General features: G+C 38.0%; 1 long non-coding RNA gene across 1 annotated transcript; it reads left to right on the forward strand.

The window, feature by feature from the left end:
- The first annotated feature begins 12,176 nt into the window (after positions 1-12,176).
- On the forward strand, positions 12,177-15,258 carry LOC140524562 (uncharacterized). The gene is made up of 3 exons (XR_011973758.1): positions 12,177-12,439; positions 12,926-13,072; positions 15,131-15,258. It is a non-coding gene; the product is annotated as an uncharacterized lncRNA (long non-coding RNA).
- Positions 15,259-21,139: the final 5,881 nt, after the last annotated feature.

Raw genomic sequence — 21,139 nt, forward strand, 5'->3', positions numbered from 1 at the left:
GTGTGTGCATGTGTGTGTGTGTAATCCCACCCAGTACCCAGATACTGAAAAGTTTCAAGAGTTACAAATATTGTCTTTCCATGTAGGAATGGAAACAGTTCAACTTTAGTAAGTCCCTTATGACTTCTCTTTACTGTTCACCTTTTCATGCTTCTCTTCATTCTTGTGTTTGAAAGTCAAATTTTCTTTTCAGCTCTGGTCTTTTCATCAGGAATCCTTGAAAGTCCTCTATTTCATTGAAAGACCAATTTTTCCCCTGGAGTATTATACTCAGTTTTGCTGGGTAGGTGATTCTTGGTTTTAGTCCTAGTTCCTTTGACTTCTGGAATATCCTATTCCATTCCCTTCGATCCCTTAATGTAGAGGGTGCTAGATCTTGTGTTATCCTGATTGTATTTCCACAATACTTGAATTGTTTCTTTCTAGCTGCTTGCAATATTTTCTCCTTGACCTGGGAACTCTGGAATTTGGCCACAATGTTCCTAGGAGTTTCTCTTTTTGGATCTCTTTCAGGCGGTGTTCTGTGGATTCCTTGAATATTTATTTTGCCCTCTGGTTCTAGAATCTCAGGGCAGTTTTCCTTGATAATTTCATGAAAGATGATATCTAGGCTCTTTTCTTGATCATGGCTTTCAGGTAGGCCCATAATTTTTAAATTGTCTATCTTGGATCTATTTTCCAGGTCAGTTGTTTTTCCGATGAGATATTTCACATTCTCTTCCATTTTTTCATTCTTTTGGTTTTGTTTTGTGATTTCTTGGTTTCTCATAAAGTCCTTAGCCTCCATCTGTGCCATTCTAATTTTGAAAGAACTATTTTCTTCAGTGAGCTTTTGAATCTCCTTTCCCATTTGGCTAATTCTGCTTTTGAAAGCATTCTTCTCCTCATTGGCTTTTTGAACCTCTTTTGCCAATTGAGTTAGCCTATTTTTCAAGGTGTTATTTTCTTCAGCATTTTTTTGGGTCTCCTTTAGCAGGGTACTGACCTGCTGTTCATGCTTTGACTGCATGTCTCTCATTTCTCTTCCCAGCTTTTCCTCCACCTCTCTAACTTGATTTTCAAAATCCTTTTTGAGCTCTTCCATGGCCTGAGCCCATTGTGAGGGCTGGGATATAGAAGCCTTGACTTCTGTGTCTTTCCCTGATGGTAAGCATTATTCTTCCTCATCAGAAAGGAAGGGAGGAAATGCCTGTTCACCAAGAAAGTAACCTTCTATAGTCTTATTTCTTTTCCCTTTTCTGGGCATTTTCCCAGCCAGTGACTTGACCTCTGAATCATGAATTTACCTTTTGGACATATGGGGAGTTTGACTGGGAGCGGTAGGTGGGGAGAGGTAGGGCTAGTTGTCAAAATTTAGCTTTAATGTTTTTGTTCCGTGAGGCCTAAACAATTCTGTGCCACCACGTACATGTCCTTCCTCCATTTAATGTTTTCCTGCCAATATCATGTAGGTTTTTGATAAAGTACCAGCCTGGGAGCTGTTATACCTACTCTGATTTTCTTCCACTTTGGGGCTTAGTTTTCCTTTAACATGAAGAGGGAAAGTCTTGGAAACTGCTTCAGTGCCCAAGAGAATATTTTTCCTCTCACCTCTCTTTGTCGTTCATTTGCACTGGCTTATGTCATATTATTAGTGAATAATAAATAGCTAATGGGATCATGAAGGGTCAGAAATGACTGAAAGGAGTGGACAACGCAACAGTAATAGTTGCTAATATTTATACTGTGCATCAAAGTCTGTATAGCACATTCCATACATTTTCTCATTGGAACCTCAACCCCATGAGGCAGAGATTGTAGTTATTATCCTAGTTTTTCACATGAGGAAATTGAGCTTCAGGGGTGTAAAGACACTCCATCATGATCACACAGCTCTTAAATGTCAGGGGTGGGGTTTCACCCCACGTCTTCCTCACTCTGCATCCAGCACTCTATCCCCTACAGTGTTATACCTCTGGGCTTTTCATTTCTAGGACTCTTGTCTCTCACACCAAGGGGAGGAGAATTTTGCTAAATAATTAAAATAACTTCATAGACTCTGGGGGGTCTGTATGCCAAATCCCAGTCATGAGGATGAGTTGGGTTCTCCAGAGCAAGGCTAAGTCCCTCTGAGAGAATTTGGGTTGTCATCCTAATGTTTTATAAACAGGGACTATGCCTTATTGTTTGTTTCCCTCTACAGTACCTACCCCCCATAGTAGAAACACAGTCAATATTTGGAGAATGAACTTCCTTAATTAAGGAGTGACAATGAAATTTATCTGGGTCCAGACAGGATATGAGTTTTAGAGGAAAAAAGTCATCTAATTCAATTTTCTCATTATATAGAGAAACAAATGACACAGCTAGCTGGTAGTGGTGAGAAGAATCAAATTTTGACCTCTTGACTCCCAGGTTTGTGATCTGACCAGGATACCATTAAAAGTCATAAAAGAACAACAATCAATAAATAGTCAAAGAATGTCAACAGGTAGTTTTTGGAAGAAAAAAAATCCATCAATAGTCACATGAAAAAAGTGTTAACATTCACTATTGATTAAAGAAATGCAAATTAAAATGACTCTGAGTTTCCACCTTACATCTATCAGATTGACTAAAATGATAGAAAAGAAAAATGACAAATGCTGAAGTACCATTGGTTAAAATCACAAACTAGACCAAATATTCTGGAGGACAATTTAGAACTGTGCCAAAAAGGCTAAAAAACTGTGCATACCCTTTGACCTCGTAATACCACTACTAGATCTGTATCCCAAAGGGAAAAAAACCTATTTGTACAAAAATATCCATAGCAGCTCTTTTTGCGATGGCAAAGAACTGGTAATTGAGAGGATGCCAGTCAGTTAAGAAATGACTAAACAAGTTGTGGTATATGATTATGACAGAATACTATTGTGCTTTAAGAAATCATGGGCATGATGGTTTCAGAAAAACCGAGGAAGTCTTATGTGAACTGATGCAAAGTGAAGTGAGCAGAACCAGGAGACACTGTACACATTAAGAGCAATATTGTAGCAATGATCAACTGTGAAAGACTCAAATGATCCAAGACAATTTTAAAGGATCCATGATAAAAGATGCTATCCATCTCCAGAGAGAGAATTGATGAACTCTGAGTACAGATCAAAACATGCATTTTTCACTTTGTTTTTCTTGGTGTGTGTGTGTGTGTGTGTGTGTGTGTGTGTGTGTGTTTTCTTTTGCAACATGGCTAATATGGAAATATATTTTGTATGACTTCATACATATAATCAGTCTCATATTACATGCCTTCTCAAGGGGTAAGAAAGGGTGGGAGAGAATTTGGAACTCAAAAATTAACAAAAATAAGTGTTAGAAACAATTTATGAACATGGGTAGCTCCTCAAGGCAATGAAATGTAAACTACTGATGTGCTAAAACCTGGGCTTGCCACTGTTAATGAGCACATTGAAGGAAAAATGCTCACTAAAAAAATCAAACTGGAATAATAATAGCCCCCCCCAAAAAAGAGTCATGAAAAAGAATGAAAGAACAGTAGAGGGAGGTGAAGATGAGGAGATGCCATTAAAGGAGTAAAGGAAATCAGAAAAGCAGAAGGGAATGAGAGAGTGAGATGGGGAAAGGTCATGAAGAGAGTTTGCTGAATAATCAAATTAACTCACATTTGTAGCCTTTATAGATTGTGGGAGTCCTTATTTCAGCTCCCAATCATAATGAAGAGTGGGGTTTCACGGAGCAAGTCTATTCTATCTCTTCCTAGTTCTAGGGACACCCTGAGAGGTTCTAGTCCATGTTACTGTGTGCTTGCTCCACTATCAAGCACTAGTTATAGCTAATATCTCCCCTATATCATTGATTGACCCAGGAATTCATACCCTAGTATCATTTAGCTAATTCACATTAATTAAGTAAGCCGAGATTGGTCTAAGTGTGCCCCATTTGCCTAGCATGGAGCCTGCTGCCTCCCCTACCGCCTGGATGAGGTAGCCTCTTTTCATTGACTGCCTGTGTCTTTAAACCAATGAGACTGATTTGCTAGCTCTCTTTCTAGTAGTCAGCTTTTGGTTATCTTTTGGGCAGTCCTTATCTAGAATGAGCTGTACTGGTAAGAGAAGAAAAATCCTTCTCCTTCCCCCTCTTTTACCCCAACTCCAAGAAATGGGCTTGGACAGTTGTGTTTCTGCTTTGTGTTGTCCATCCTCACTTTCATGTACCAGAAGTGATGAGACCCTGAAATTCAAGCCATGATGACCTAAGACCCAGGACATGCAGATGATATGGTGTGGGCAGCCTGGTGTGGAGACCCTGGTATGGAGACTCTGAAAGCCAGAATGACTGGGACTCTGCCAAAAGGATTTTTTTTTTTTTTGCTCTTGGAACCGGGACTGTGTTCTATGGGAACTGAGCTAAACTATGAATCTAATGCCCTTTCCTCTCCCAAGTCTGACATGGTGCAAGGTGGAGGGGAGGAGGATTACATCTGCCATTTTGGGGGGAATTGTACTATTAATTTGTTGTTATACCATTTGAAGTACATATTTCTTTGTAAAAGCTCCAGTGATACAATTAGCTTTTTTAAAAAAGGATGTTTACTTTAAAAAATGTATTGCAAAAACAGAAGAACATCCTCTCCTCAAACCGGGGCCATATTCTCTGCTGACTTTGGTTGGTGGGGAGAATGGGTCTGTTCCTTAAAGGAGTTTTGTTTTTTTTTTACAAAGCATTAACCTCACCATGTTCATTTCTTAATGAACCATGGCCAATGGATGGTGTCAATCCTTTGGATAGAGGCATCTCAGAGTCAATCCACTGGATCCAGCAGGTCACTCTTCAAGACCTCACTGGCTCCTCATTTGGCTTGACTATCAGCACCCTCTCTGGGCTCTAGTTACTGAACTTCTTCTGGTCTCCTGACTTGTGGAAGCTCACAGTGTCATGATCTGGTCATTCTCTCTCTAATATTCCAGTAAAGAAGAAGGGCCATGTGTCAGCCCATGTGAAAAGTTGGGCAGCTGGTAGCAGTGGGCTGCTCCTACCACTGCTATCACCTCTCTCCTCACCTGGAAATGTATAGGAATTTACAGTGTCCTCAAGATCAGTAAGAGGCCTTAGTCCCTCTGTGTGTGTGTGTGTGTGTGTGTGTGTGTGTGTATTTATGTCACAAGATCTTATTTTTGCCCAGATTTTAAAGTAGATTTAATATTATATTTTTCCTCAATTATACATAAACACAATTTTAACAATTTTAAAAACTGTTCCAAATTCTCTCCCTTCCTCCTCTCTCTCATTAGTAAGAAGGCAAGCAATTTGATATAGGTTATACATGTACAATCATGCAAAACATTTCTAGATACATGTACAATCATGCAAAAGAAAACATCTAAAAAATCCCAAGAAAAATAAAGAAAGTTTTAAATGGTATGCTTCAATCTCCATTCACACTCCAGCAATTCTTTCTGTAGAGATAGATAACATTTTTCATCATCTAAAGGACATGAGTCCTTTGGAATTTTCTTGCATCACTGTATTGCTGAGAATAGCCAAGTCATTCACAGTTGATCATCATATAATATTGCTATTAACATGTACAATGTTCTCCTGGTTCTACTCATTTCACTTTGCTTCAGTTCATGTAAGTCTTTACAGGTTTTTCTGAAATCATCCTGCCCATCATTTCTTATAGTACAACAGTATTCCATCACAGTCATACACTATAACTTGTTCAGTCATTCCCCGATGGATGGGCATCCCCTCAGTTTCCAATTCTTTGGTACTAATAAAACAGCTGCTATAAATATTTTTTGTTCATATATGTCCTTTTCCTTTTTGTTATCTCTTTGGGATGCAGACCTAGTACTGATATTCTTTGCCCCTCTCTCATCCAGTGTCCCATGGCAGGCTATCTTCTCTTAAATGTAGCCTGGGAGGAAAGAGACCAAGTAGGAATCTTTTGCATACACACATTGTTCTGTTCAAGGAACATGGTAATCGGGACAGAAACAGTCATAAGGCAGAAACAGTCTTCAGCAGACAGTAGGACCCTCCAATATTTATGCCCTGGAAGCAAGTCAGTCAAACCAGTCAGGCAGGTTCTCCATTCATACTCTCAAGACTAAGCTCTCCTTGGCCAGTCTTCTGTTTAACACGTATGCATTATATATGCATGTATTATACATGTACTTTTAGATCACAAAGCCTTTTACTTAGAGTGTAGTACAATAGATAGCAGGCCAGCCTCCAAATCAGGATGACTTGAGGTCAGGAACTGCCTCTAACTCATACTCTATGTCAAATATAACCTCTTTGTGCCCCCAGGCACAAATCTCTGATTGTATATGAAGGAACTTCCAATTAGCATTGGTAGAAGGAATTTCCTCAAATAAGAGTTCCCTGTATCATGAAATCACCAGTCAAGATAAAAAGATACACCCACAACAACCACATGATGTAAGGTATGTATGTCTTATTATCTCCATTTGACAGAGTAGGAAATGTAAGGTAAGGTAAAATGACCTTAGCTAAGGTGAGAAGTCAGTAAGTGATAGGACCTATCCTCCAAATCCCAGTTCTTTGGACTCCTAACCCACTCATCTTTTTAGTACACTTTATTTTTAACTTTTTTTTACAAAAGAGGATTAGAAATGGAAAATACAGGCAAGAATTAGAAGCAAGAGATGAAAGGTCACTAGGAAAGATGAATGTGAGAAGCTAAAGCAGAACATTGGAAAGAGGAGTATGGAATGAGGAATTTGATGGAAAGGGAGTGAAAGAGAGACCCACTCTGCTAAATTATGCTTAAGGTATCACTTCTGCTGTGATGTATGTGATCCATAAAATTCCCCTACAACTTTGTTATGGCACCTTGGAAGATAGGAAGGTAGACTGGTGCAGATGACCTTGAGGCTTGGGTTCTGGTACTATCTCTGTCTCACTTGAGCTGCATGACCTTATGCGAATCACTTTACCTCTGTGGAACTCAGTTTCCTCATGTGTGAAATGGGAACAATAGTTCTTGTACCACCAACCTTACAGGGTAGTCACTAGAGAAAGTGTTTTTTAAACTCTAAAACATGAAAGAAGTGTGAAACAGTTATTATTTGTAACTAAATTGGGAAATGGAATTGCATTTTGAAAAAGAACCTCAGACAATGAGCAGTAGGAAAATAAGAAGAGAAAACTTGGTCCTGTCTAAAGGAGAGCCTGAGTCAAACCTCTTATTATTCGGGAATTGAGTCATAACAGGGCCTCCAGAAGATTCCATAGTCACACATCTAATTCTATCCCAAACTCCCCTTGGGAATGACTCACCCAAGATGGCTTTAGGGAGCTTGTCACAAATGTCGCTGCCTCATAACCCACCCTCCTCAGTATTGTGACTTTATTCTAGGGGATTGTCCTTCCAGAATATGCCACTGATAAGATTACATTATAAGCACCTAGATAATTAAAAGCATTTTTCACTCTTTACAATGTTTAATTCAAATGCATTTTCCTCCCTATTTTAAAACAGAGCCTTGGCTCCCGCCTTCCTTCCTCTATCAACAAGTATTTGGCAAATTTTGTTCTGGGAGTGGGAATGTCATCTTGACAAGTCTGTTTCCATTCTTCTAATTATGCAAAAAGGGCTTTTCATTTACCATTTCCCTACTTTATTAACTGCTCTCTATTTAAAACAAACTGAATCCCTTTATTAAGAAAAACACAGTCATCCACCCATTGGGATTTATCATGTAAGAGATAGATACCAAGTGAACGTTCCCCATTACAAACCTTCTAGGTTTATACAAACTCAAAAGGCTCTCCATTCTTATTTAAAGTTCTACATAAAAGGAATATTTGGAAAGGGGGAAATTATTTTCTCTACCCTGTTGCTACAGAAATAAGCAATCCTTTCATTAGATGAGAATTTGTAGGTGTGTTCCTGACAACACTTCTTTAGGACCAGCACATTCTTTGTCCATATAAGGCACTAACTCCAAGCCAGGCCAAGGGAAGCATTTGTTGGTGCAGTAAATATCTAGGGTTGGGTGCCTAATGTCATTTTAAGTAATTCCTGCCGAGACCCTAAACTGGAGTTTGTGGTGGGGGTGAGCTTATCCACAAGAGAGGCCCTTGATAGACTAACCCATCCTCCAATACAGACTTACTCTGTCCATTTTAAAGACACTGCCCACCAGATTAATGTCAGACCAGCTGGAACCAAAGACAGATCATGTATTTTTGAACTTGAAGTGGAAAAAAAATAGAAATATTTTGGAAGTGCTAAAATCAACGGAAAACTGGAGTAAACAAAGGAAGATGATTTTATTAAGCAACTTGTTCCTCCTCTCTCTGGTTTATTTATGTTTGATGACAGACCTATCTTAGCCAATACATAAATAAACAAATAAATAAGAGTGTGAATCAGATGACCAACTGATCCAATTTTCTGTTAGAATTTTTTCTTTGAGATTAGATTTGGTTTTGGCTAATTCCCATTTTTTATTTATACGTTCAAAAAATTTTAGAGCTACAAAGGACCTCAGTGAGCACAGAAGAAGAGAGTGAGGCCTAGAGAAGTCAATCACTCAATGTCATAACAGCAAGCAGGAAAATTGGGATTTAAACTCATGTTCTCCGAGTCCTGATACATAGTCCATTATACTGCAGCATGAGAACTAGTTTTCTATTGTAAAGGATTTTTCTCAAAATTAGGGGTTCCCCTCCTAAATCCTGTTTCTTACTCATGGGCTCATAGAATGTTACAACAAGACGTTAGAGGTCATCTTGTCCAACCTTTGTGTTTCATGAGTGAGGGAATCAAGATGCAAAGAAATTAAGGGACTTGCCCACCATCACAAAGCCCCTCCAAAGAAGGCAGGGGTTTTAAACACAGAGTTTGGGAACTTTTAAAAATATTTTTGACTACTGTGTTTCAATATAGTAGTATTTTTTCTTTTTTACAATCCTATATATTTTATTTTATTTATTTAAAAACATTATTCTGGACAAACATACAGCTTGCCAAAGGAATCCATGATACAAAAAAAAAGGTTAAAAATCCCTATTTCTATAAGCCCAGCACTGGAATTACAATTTAAAATCCATTTCAAACCTGAGCACAAAGTGCTTTAATAGGCAATTTCAAGATTCTTGTGTCACGCCTGGAGTATGGCTCTGCCTAGCACTTTGCTTGAATTACAGCCCACAATGATGAACTTTCATTTTCCAAATTCTGACAGCCAGTTGTGAAAAGTGAACAATTACATCTGCATTTAACACCAAGGAAGAGTTTCACTTTTTGGTCTTACTCAGAACCCTAACTCCAGGAGATAGTTTTCTTAAAAAATCTGAAATCATGTTCCACTACACCCTACCCCCCACCCCCATCACCATGTTTGGCTCTCTTTGACTAAGTGGCTAACAGATCTTTTATCTCAAGAATTTTACCTCATTGTAACAATGAAATCAGTATTCCCTTTAAAAGCTACTCCGTGGCCAAGGGAAATATAAACTGTTTATTCTAGCTTGTTTATCATCTCCGAGGAGGGCCTGCAAGGCCAACCCCTCTGTGTAGGCAGAATAGGAGGCTGCTTGCCTATTGTGGGATGATCTGAGGGGCATTGAAAGAGCTACCCACTCAAAAACTCCCTCATAGACTTTCTATGATGCCTAAAATGTCCATCATTCCTTCATCCCTGTTATTCTTTAGTGGAAGGTATCTGTTAAAATGCAAATGCATTAAAATTCTCTTTTATCCAGTGTTCTATTCATAGGAAACCTCCCTCTGGAGGCATTTAAAACCATAGGTTGTCAGACCTTGGAAGTTCTTGGAAGGTCCATAGGAAGGGAGCTTGGAAATCATGTAGTCTAATTGCATTTCCCCACCCACTTTACAGATGAGGAAAGTGAAGATTTCAAAAATAAATCTCTTTAGCCTTTTGCCAGCACTATGTTCATAAGAGGACCCTGAGGTAATGGGTACTTCTGAAGCATTTTTGGAAACATTCCAAACTAAGTGATGTTCACTTTAGCTAAAGGACTATCTCTGAACATTTCTTCCCACAACACAGGTCATAAACCTTTCCAACTTAGTAGATGTTGTTAATAAGTTCAGGAGCTGCTGTGACCAAAACAGTTCATCCCTTGGTGGCCAGTCAAGCAAAACTTGGAGAGCCAGGAACTCAGTCCAAAGGAACCTGGGTGATGTTGGGCAAGTTTCTTAACATTTCTGGGCCCCTCTTTTCTCATCTGCAAAAGAAGAGGATCAGTCTAGATCAGGGCTTCTCAAATTTTTTTCACTTGTTACTCCTTTTCCAATTCTTGCAACAGTCTTTGGCATTGCATGGCCTGAGGGCATGCTCAGCGCAAAGTGTGCTTGCTCTTTGTTCAGAACCTAGGTTTCAGTGAAGTTGCCACCAGAAACACCTTGGATTCATTATGTGATTGATTTTGAATTCATTTTTGGTCATTGAATGTTCAGAAACCTTTGACTGTTGCCAAATACAACCCATGGCTTAAGAAACTCTGGTCTAGAAACCTCTTAAGCTCCCTTTCACCTCTAGATCTTAATTCGGGTTGCAGGTGGCAAAAGTGGAAGGTTTCTGGGCATGCAATGACCAAAAATGAATTCAAAATCAAAGAGTAACGTATCCAAGGTGTTTCTGGCAGTGCTTGCCCGTGTTGCATCTCAAAATTTCATGACAGCCTTGGTTCTGAACACAAAGCATGCTCATTTTGCACTGAGCATGCCCTCAGGCCTTGTAATTTCATTGAAAGCTGCCAGAACCCAAAGATGGTCACAAATGGAAAAAGTTTAAGAAGCCCTGCTCTAGACAAATCATTCTGCAATGAGTCTGTTTGAACCTTGTCAGCCTAGCCCTCTGAGGGCAAATTCATAGTCCATTGTCAAGCCCAGGATTGAAACTTTTCTGACTTGAGAAAGCTGGACAACGTTTGTGACCTACTGCCCTAGCTTTCGAGAACACCACTATACCACCACCACCACCAAAACAAAAACAACTATCACATATTACCTAGGTCTTTACAGTTAGCAAAGCACTTTATAAATATTATCTCTTTTGATCCTTACAACATCCCTGGGAAGTCAGTGCTATTGTTATTCTCATTTTACAGATGAGAAAACTGAGGAAGATAGAAGTTAAGTGACTTGCTCAGGGTCATAGATCTAGTCAATTAGTTCATAAACGTTTATTAAGCATGTACATAAGAAAAAAACAGTCTCTGCTCTCAAGAAGCTGCAAACAACTATGCTCAAACATGCTACACACAGGACAAATTGGAAGTAGTCAACAAAGGAAAGTCACTAGAATTAAGAGGGATCATGACAGGCTCCCAGTAGCAAGAATCTGAGGTCAGATTTGAACTTAAGTCTTTTTGCTTCCAGGTCTGTCCCATTAAGCAACCCACCTGATAGAAAGAAAATCAAAACTGGATTTTAGTTAAGGGTGTTGCATAAATTTTTTTTTGAAAATTGGTAATCCATGTATCAATCAGAAGAGCTCATGCACTGATCACACTATATAACCCAAGAGTTTACCATATATAACCTGGGTGGGCACCATATTAACTCTTCTTCCACTACTAACACCTTAGCATGATTGTATCACATTAGTTAGCAGTTCCTGAGGAAATGGAAGAAGTGATGGAGAAATTCTGATGAAAGAGGAAGCAATAAAGAAGGGTCTAGGGCAGAGGTGTTACAGACCACAACATTCCCAAGTACAGCTAAATGAAATTTAAATGTAATTAGGAAATATTTAACAAAATAAATAAAATATGATAAAACATAGACAACATTCCATTTTAAAACTAATGTGCAGCCCATAGGAATCCTCATGTATGGTTTAATGATTTCCATTTCTATTTGAGTTTGACATCACTACAAGCAACAATAGTCACTGATGTCATATAACAATTCATGTTCGTAATATAATGATTATAGATCGTTGGATTTCAGAACTTGAAATTATAACCCTCTCATTTTCCAGATGAGTGCCAAAGGGGCAGAAAGACTGATTAAGAGGTGTTGCATGTATGATTTTTTTTCTTTTTCTAGGAAAAAGTGACGAGGTCCTGAATGTGTCCGTAGCAATGAGAATGGTAAGAAAAGAACAAATCGAGGTAATATGATGCAGGTGGAATATAGAGCTTGGCAACTGATACAATATTGAGAATGTCAACAAAGAGAACAATGGGCACTCGGGGCAGATGGCTTCCTGCAGCCACTAATAATTCCTTGGGCATATTTAGGTACATTAAGGTTAGTTCGATGCTGGTTTTCAGAAAGGGGGATTGGAGAGACTGAACTGGATTGGTATGGAAAGCAGTCATGCGACTAAGAGGGAGAGAGGGAATAATACCATGAGTGAGAGGAAGAGAGAACCATACTACGTGCCATTGAGAAGGTTCAACATGTATACAGGAATGTCAGGAACTTGGAAGCCCTGTGAACTGGGTGAGTCTGAGGAGCAGATGCTGGGTGAGTAAGGCTAGAGACTGAAGACCCCAGTGCACATGCTAGGATTTGGGGTAAATAAGCCTGTTTGCAGAGGACTGGATTGTGTCCTGGAAACTTGTAACCCTCCAGTCCTATCCCAATGACTCAATACCAGTTTTTACAGCAGTAATGACAGAGCATGGTCAGATTCTGTCTATCTGAGTGGCATATTTCTGTAACTGCTGGTAGTACCAGCATGCCTGCCAGTAAGGGAGCATAAGTTGGTCCATGACATCATGTAGGGAAGAATCAAAGATGACTAACACTGTACAATAAGTAGAAAGACTCCTGGCTCTGGAGTGAGGAGACATGGGTTTAAATCCACATGACTTTCAGCAAATCACTTTTCCTCCTTAGTTCCCTTCTATTTCACTTTTCTACACTGAGGCACAACACATTGATTTGTCACCAGAAGATATTAGAGTTTTGTTTTTTTTTTTAAAGATTACTTAGCAGATAAAAGGAACCAAACAATGAGATATAAGAAGAATAAATTCTGGTGGAGTTGACCAGATTGGGAGCAGGAGACATTTTCCAGGAGAGATGGCTGAAGAGTTCCACAGTGCTGAGTGGCCAAAGAACAATTGGAAGGTAGTAGGATCATAGTTCTAGATCTGGAAGAGAGCTTAAAAGTCATTTAGTCCAGTTCCCTCATTTCACAGAGGGGGAAACTGAGGCTCAAAGAAGTTATTGGTTTGCTCTTGGTTACACACTAAGTGGCAGAGTTGAAATTTAAACACTGGGCCCTGAGACTCCAAAACCAGTTTGTATTACAGTGTCCCATGAATAAGCATCATAGAAGGGGAGGGAAAGATTAGGAAAGGGTGCTACAAAGGGAGAAAAAAAATTACCTCCACTAATCTCCCTGTAAAGAGAATCTGATGGCTTCAATTCTGATTTCAGTTCTTGTAAACATAGGCTCAATGGAAGAGAAAGAGAAAAGTGTTGCTGACTTTGCTTGGAGGAGAGAACCCTTTGCTTTGATTCCTTTAGTGTGATTTCAGCTGCGGTTGCTAGGCAACAGCAGTTCACACTCAATTTTGAGCCAGATTTTTTTAAAATCAGCATTTGTCAATCGAGCGTAGCAATCAAGGGTTCCCATTAATAATTCCTTCCTCTACCAGATGCACACAATTTCAGAATCTCAAAGTAGGAAGAGACCAGAGAGGCCATCCCTCCAAAGAGAAGACGTCCCTGACAGGGATGCATCTCAAGTATACTTTTTAATCCAACAATCATTTATCAAATGTTTACTACAATACATTACCCAACACTGTACAAGTTTGCTGGGAATACAAAGACAAAAATGGAATCATCTCTAAGTTCAGGGAGTTTTTATTTACTCATTTGTCAATATCATCCATACCAAGCTCCCTTATACCTGACAAGTGGCAATTGTACTTAAAGGTGAAGTACGTGGCTGCCCGTTTCTTATGATTTCTAAGGCTTTAAAAAGAACCTCGGTCCAACAAAATATTTCTTCCACTGGAATAGAAGATGTTTGAAATTAAACCACTAAAACTTATTTTGGCTTAAAGTTTTGCTTCCTGCTAACATGAAAGTTAATCAGTTAGTTTTACCTCAGTGTAAATGAGTTTATTAGACTATTTCTAGATCCTGTATTTATCAAAATAAATATGAGGAGAAAAGGAATTTGAGAGTGATAGAGATTGAGAGTGAGGAAAAAGGAGACAATAAGGTTGAAAAGGATCCAGAAAGAGGAAGCTGGGGTGCTAAAGATAATTTTGCCCAGACTTGGTTTTACTTTAATAAGAAACTTCAGAAATCAGAGTGGAGGTGACTACTACCCCTATATACTATCCCCACAACAATAATTATCCAAACTAGGAAGCTTACATTTTCCAAAAAGTACAAAGTGAAAATCCATTAAATGAACTAAGACCTTGGTTAACTCACCAGATCCACAAATAGTAAAAATAAACCAAACAAATATACAAACAAATGAGAAAAAACCAACTTGGCTCAGTACCAAGGAGAAAACAAATAACTTTGAAAGTATCCCTCCTTCATTCCTAAAGAATACTCAGATACTTCTTTTAACCCTGAGACCAATAGAAGGTACCATGATTGCAGGATATTACATAATCATCCAATCTGGGAACTGGGAAGACAATTTATCATTAATAATTATCAACATCTTTCTCCTGATGGAAATGGAACAAACATACTCTGCACCATTCCCGTATAATTTGTCCATATTGTGCTCATTAGCATTGAGTTTCATTGTTTTTAATATTTTCTCTAATTCATTAAATGTGAACTAGTACCTCAATGTAGCTTTGGTTTCCTAATAGTCTTTGATTATTAGTGAAATCAAGAATTTTTTTTTCCAAGTCTTGTCTCATTTCATTTTCTCAAGGCAATGAAAATTGTCTTTTCATGTGAGCTGCACACTGCTCTGTTGTGGACTTGAAATTACCACTGGGATTTTAAAAATTATTTATATATTTTAAATGATAAGTTTTTATATGAACTATTTTCCTAACTTGTTATATTTATTTTAGTTATGTTGTTTTTGTTTTATAGAAATGTTTTATTTTCATTTATTTAGGCATTCTATATTATCCCCAATAAAAAAGTCATCTTTCTTTCACCATTAAGATATTTTATTTTCTTCTATTTCTACAGGTCTTTTTTTATGTTTAAGTGTTTCAAGTATATAGAATTCACTGGAAATTGGAGTAAAGTATGGATTTATATGGAGTAAAGTGTGAGTTTCTAAATCACTTTCCCACCAGATTGCCAAATGACTTTACCAGAATACATTTGTTAAACAATGAATCTTTTCCTAAGTATTTATTTTCTATAAATTTATCAAACACTAATCTGCCATAAAAGAAATAACTTAGCATAGTGAACAGCAAGACAGTCTTGGAGTCAGAAAGAGCTGGGATCAAGTCCTACCTTTCTCATACACTGACTATGGTACTATGGGCAAATCATGTGTGCCAGGCAATTAACTCTTCAAGATTAATTCTTGCCCAGGGAAGAAATTTTTCCTCTCTTGGCATTCCCTGAACTGATGAAATCACAGGTCCTGGTCAAAAAGAAAATGAGAAAGAGAATCAGAGACAGAGATATAGTTAGAGACAGAAAGAGATAGAGAGATCATATTTGAGATGTCTCATATCTAATTTGTTGTTCAATTTCTCAGTTCTTAATCAGTAAATGAAAGTTTTGGTGATTAACTACTTTGTAATATGTTTGAAGCCCTGAGACTCCAAGAAAGCCTTTGTCATATTTTCTTTAGTATTCTTGACATTTCTATCTGCTTATTTTAGTTATTAATTTATTTTAAAATTGATTTTATTAATATCTCTTGTTTATGCATCAATTAGATTTTTTCATTTCCCTCTTCCTTTTCCCTGCAAGATAGTCATTCTTTCAAAAAATATTTTGAAGTGAGAGAAGAAAAAATGATTCAGCAAAACTGATCAGCACATTGAAAAAAAATCTGATGTCGTATGTAATTTTATAGACACATGGACCCTGCTCTCTGAAAAAAGGAGCAGGGGATGTGTCTTCTTACACTTCTTTTTCGCTAAGCTTAGAATTCGCCAACATTTTGTAATTGTTCTTTACGTTTATGCTGTCACTGTATGTATTGTTTCCAGCCTTTGTAGAGGGCTCCTGAAGAAGCCCTTTCTATTTCTGGTCGGAAAAGGTCTAATTGTTAGGATTTTTTTCTATATAAAAACTTAGATTTTATTCTTTCTTAACTTCTACCCATTATCACAGAAGTTAAACTAAGAGATTAGAAGTCTAATTTCTCTTTCAAATAACAATCATTCAAATAACTTAAAGACAGCCATCATGTCTCTAAAGTCCTTTCTTCTCACTGAAGATGAGGTATTCTCATCAAAATTATTTCATGATTGTGGGGGAGGGGAATTGAAAACTTGATCAATGAAATGGACTAAGTAAGCAGACCCAGAAATAATGAAACACTATACCATGGTATTTAAGAAACCCAAAGAATTGGGGTGATTTGTTGATATTATTATCATCATTGTTTTGTCGCTATTGTTGTTTTTACCAAAGCTGCTAAGAAAATTAGAAAACAATTTGCCAGAAAATAGGATTATGCTGAGATATTACACCATATTCTATAATAAACTCCTAATGGATAAGTAAATGCAAAAGGTCACAAGATATGCACACACACAAATTAAAGTTATATCAGGAAAGTCCAGATCCCTTGGAGATGAATCTTTGAGATTTTCTGGATTTAGCTTTGTACCACTTAAGACTTGACTGGAATGAGACCAGCCTCTAGAGGCAACCAAAGTTTATACCTCTTTCTAGAAACAGTCATCCTGCTTATTGTCAAATTCTTTGTATGGGAAGGATTGGTCACAAAGATAATGATTATCTAGTTGTTTTTCAATGCTACTTTTGGGAAAATAATAAGTATAATAAAAAACTTTAAAAGGATCATTTCTAAAGGCCTTCAGAGAAAAACTTCATGAGTTTCTATCAGTCACCTCGTAACAAGCTTTCTGGTAATGCACCCCTCTGCCCTTAGCTAAGTGACATACACACACACAGCCAGCTCCCACATGAGTCCTTTCTAGCATGGCAGCAGGTACCAGGGTTTCTCTATGCTAACATGACTTTTGAGAACCTCAGCAACACCTCTATACCGTGATGAGGAATTGGAGTCAGGAGGGAGAAATGATAATACTGACCTCCAATGCAGAGAGTATATAAAGGACAGTTCATCCATGATCAAAAACTTCATGAGATCCCATGTGTTCTCCAAAGACTTCCTTTTCTCATACATGAAGGACAAAATGGTATTTTACATGGTATGAATGTAAATACTCTATTCTATTCCATTTGCATTTCTCTAAAAATAGATGTGTGCATGTGTTTGTTTGCTTATCTGTTGATTCAAAGTATTTTATTTCAATTTTTTAATTCTAAGAATCTACAGTTTCCTCCTATCTTTTATATGCTTGACAGTCACTCAGCCTACCCCCACACTCAACTCTCGTAAAACAACTCTGAGTCTATCACCACTTAGGGAATCTATTTTTAGTCACATATTGAAACTAGAAGGATGCCCTTTTAAGAGGAAGCAAAACCTGAATTCCTATCTCAGGGCAAAGGTACTAATTCTATAGCCTTCTTTACATCTGTCAAAAGTTAAACTAGGATGCAGTATTTTGTATCAGAGATCAGAAGCATTCTGTCTGTGACTTTGAGTGTAAGAGTATTTGAGTCACTATGAAAAAATATTTGGCTGCCTTTTTTTTGGATACTTTCTGTGACCTAAATAAAAGGAGTTCACTCCTCTTTGATTTGGTCACCAAATTATAAATGTAACAAGTCTAATAGTCTGGATGATGTAAAACGGGGTGGGGAGAGGCATTTTACTGCCAATCACCCAGCATACCATTCTCTCTACAGCATCCAAGAATGCGTCAGTCTTGGGCTTAGCCCCAACCTACATGACCAGGCTCTTTCCCAACTTGGTGACATATTCACCCAACACTGAAGATCATAATTCAAACATGCAGATGAATTAGGTCAATAAACAGGATAGGGATTTAACCAATGATTTCACTAATAAAGAGAACTTCGATTAGTCAACCCCACCATTATAGAACAGCACCTTCTTGGCAATGTAGCCTTAGGGAGTTGCCTAGAGCACTGAGGAGTTAAGTGATTTTCTCAGGGTCAAACAGCTAGCATGTATCACAGGCTGGATTTGAACCATTTCTCCAGTACTCTACATTGCCTCTCAATTATATCAATCTTTCTTATTTTAATGTGCACTTGCTAATGTTATGTAATATAGTCTGCAATGCTACATTTAATTACTGGATCTAGACCTCCCCGCCAGATGGAAAGTCCTTCATATTTGGTGCCATTATCCTTTCTTCATATCATCTCAACTCAAAAAATTTACCTTTCCAGGAGGAGCCTCTCCCTTGAGGAGGTCCCCTGAATCCCTCTCTCATATTTGCACCTTGGTGCTCAGAGCTAGTAGAGAGCATAAAGGAATAAAATTGCCTAAATCCTGGTTAGGTTTTATAGTCCTAGAACCAGGACCTGCAGTGGAAGCCTTGGAGTAGGCCTCTGTATTAGCTGAAGGCTGGCAAAGACTTAGGTGCCAGGATAAGGACTTGACTTATTCTTACCAAGTCATTTGTGTATCTTTCTCCCAGAGTCTCCATTGAAGCTCCCAGGCTACCTGCTCATGTCTTGCCTTCTATAGTCATTCTGACATGGGCTAGCATGAAAACCTACCAGAGGCATCCCAGTGCTGGTAGTCCCTCTTTGGATTACTATCCCCAGCTTTCCAATAACCAAGTTTTCTAAATACATTTGACTTTGTATTGATGATGAAGCCTATTTCCTGCCTCTTAGCAGAGAAGTGATGGGCTAGAGATGCAGAACATGTGTGTTGAGACATAGCTAATTCATTCACATTTTGCTTGATCATACCTATTTTGTTTGGAGAGAGCTTTGAGATAAAAAAGAAAAGTAAGAAAAAAGAAGAAATATATTTAAGGAAATACACAGAAGAAAACTAAAAGCTCAGAAAGGGATATAAGCAAATAGGCAGTTTTATTAAAAACTTGTTCAACTGATATACACTTTTATATGTTTTCAGATATAGCCAACATGAAACTTTGCTTTATAGGCCTATGTACATTTGTTACAAGGACTTAAGTTTTCATTTTTCTTTCCCAGTAGGGATGAATGGGTGGGAAGAAGTAGGGGGATAGGGAAGCATTAAAAACAAAAAGGAAAAGGGAAAGAAAAAGTAATTGAGGCTTTTTTTAATATAAAAAACAGGCGAGTCAAGAAGAAAAGCACAAAGAAGACCACTTGGAAAGCTAGAAGTTGAACCTATTTGTTTAAAAAGAAAATAGGTATCTCCTGTTTGTCCATATTCTATGGAAATGTCTGTTTTATTTGTCGTTTGTTATAGTCAGAATAAAAATTAAATTAAAAAATAGTTTGCATTATTAAAACATTATGTAACAAACATTCACAGATTCAGATATAATCTTTTTCTATATGCTTTTTTATAATTCAATATTTGCATTTATTGATGATTAAATGCATCATAAAAAATTAAACTTGATTCCATGACCTACACCTGACCTTCTTAATCTAGTACTTACAACTTACCTTGACATATTCCTTCTGACCTCCCTGTGTCTCATAGAAATGATAACCTATGACTCATCATCCATTCATCTGGCTGATTGGACCTGCCCAGCAAGTCCAATAACCTAGTTAGGTCTCATGATGACTTAAAGTTCTCTTTGACTGGAAAACAGAGTAGCCTGAATGGAATACTGGGGGTTGGTTGAACAACACTCTCAGGAGTCAGTAGAGGGCAGCAGAACACTGGCTGAGGGAGAGCTTCAGTGGATGGCAAGGTCTACAGCTGAGAGGATGCCTGTTGCACAGAAGAGAACTGAAGTTCCCTATCTCGCCTTCCAACATGGGGTTGGGAGGATGATTAAGTCTTGGGTGCTGAGGAAACTAATAGACTGGATGGAGAAGATCATATCCAAGATCCAGAGTGGGAGTTAGTGAAACCAAATAGGGCAAACAAGAGTCATGTTCAGGAAAGAGAGAACCAATAGATGAAAATAACAAAGGAGCTGAAATAAGAAATGTGGTTGGTTGTGAGTAAAACAAATTCATGTTCATGAGGCTCTTGGTTTACAGGTTCCTTTTGACCAATGCTGGCATACATAGCCATATTTCCTCTAACATCTTAAAACACAATGAACCCATCGTCCAATGGCCACCCTATTTATAATTAGTCTTTTGGCAGGTAACTAAGTTTTGGAAAGCAGATAGAGTATGTTGCCTGGACTGGAAAATCTTTATATCCCAATGAACTCTCTTTGAGTCTGGGTTCAAACTGAAATTTCCCTTTAATTCTAATCAATAAATTAGTTCTAATTCAATAAGCATTTAACTAAAATAGTATTCCCTAAAAATGACAAAGTTTTCTAAATGGTTCTATCTATACAAGGCAAAATACAAGTTGTAGAATCAGTTGTCATCTTGTCAATTCTTCCTCTCCAGTAGCTCTTGATATGTCCCCATTTCTGCCCCCAAAGGGATTCTATCTTACATAGACACTCATTACCTTTTCCCTAGGCTATTGCCTTAGCATCCAGATTGATATCCATTTCCCTTCATCAATCCATCTTTCATTCAGCTGCCAAATCGATAGTGCTAAAGCACGTGTCTGACCTGTTACTTTCCTGCTCAGTGGCTTCCTGTAGTCTCTAAGAAAAAATACAAAATCTCTTTTTGGATTTAAATGCATTGAGAATACAGCCCCAACCTACTGATTTCAATTTCTAGGGCAGCTAAGTGGCGCAGTAGACAGCACCAGACCTGGAGTCAGGAAGAGCTGAGCTCCAATCTGCCCTCAGAGAATTGCTAGTTGTGCAACCCTGAACACGTTACTTAGCCCATTTGCCTCTTTCCTTATCTGTAAAAAAGAGCTGGAGAAGGAAATAACAAATCACTCCAGTATCTTTGCCAAGGAAACCCAAATGGGATCATGATGAGTTGGACATGATGAAAATGATTGAACAACATTGATTTCAAATCATTCCCCTCCCCACCCACTCTATGTTCCGGAGACATTGG

Source organism: Notamacropus eugenii, chromosome 1, assembly GCF_028372415.1.
Source record: "Notamacropus eugenii isolate mMacEug1 chromosome 1, mMacEug1.pri_v2, whole genome shotgun sequence".
In the NCBI taxonomy this organism is placed as follows: Eukaryota; Metazoa; Chordata; class Mammalia; order Diprotodontia; family Macropodidae; genus Notamacropus; species Notamacropus eugenii.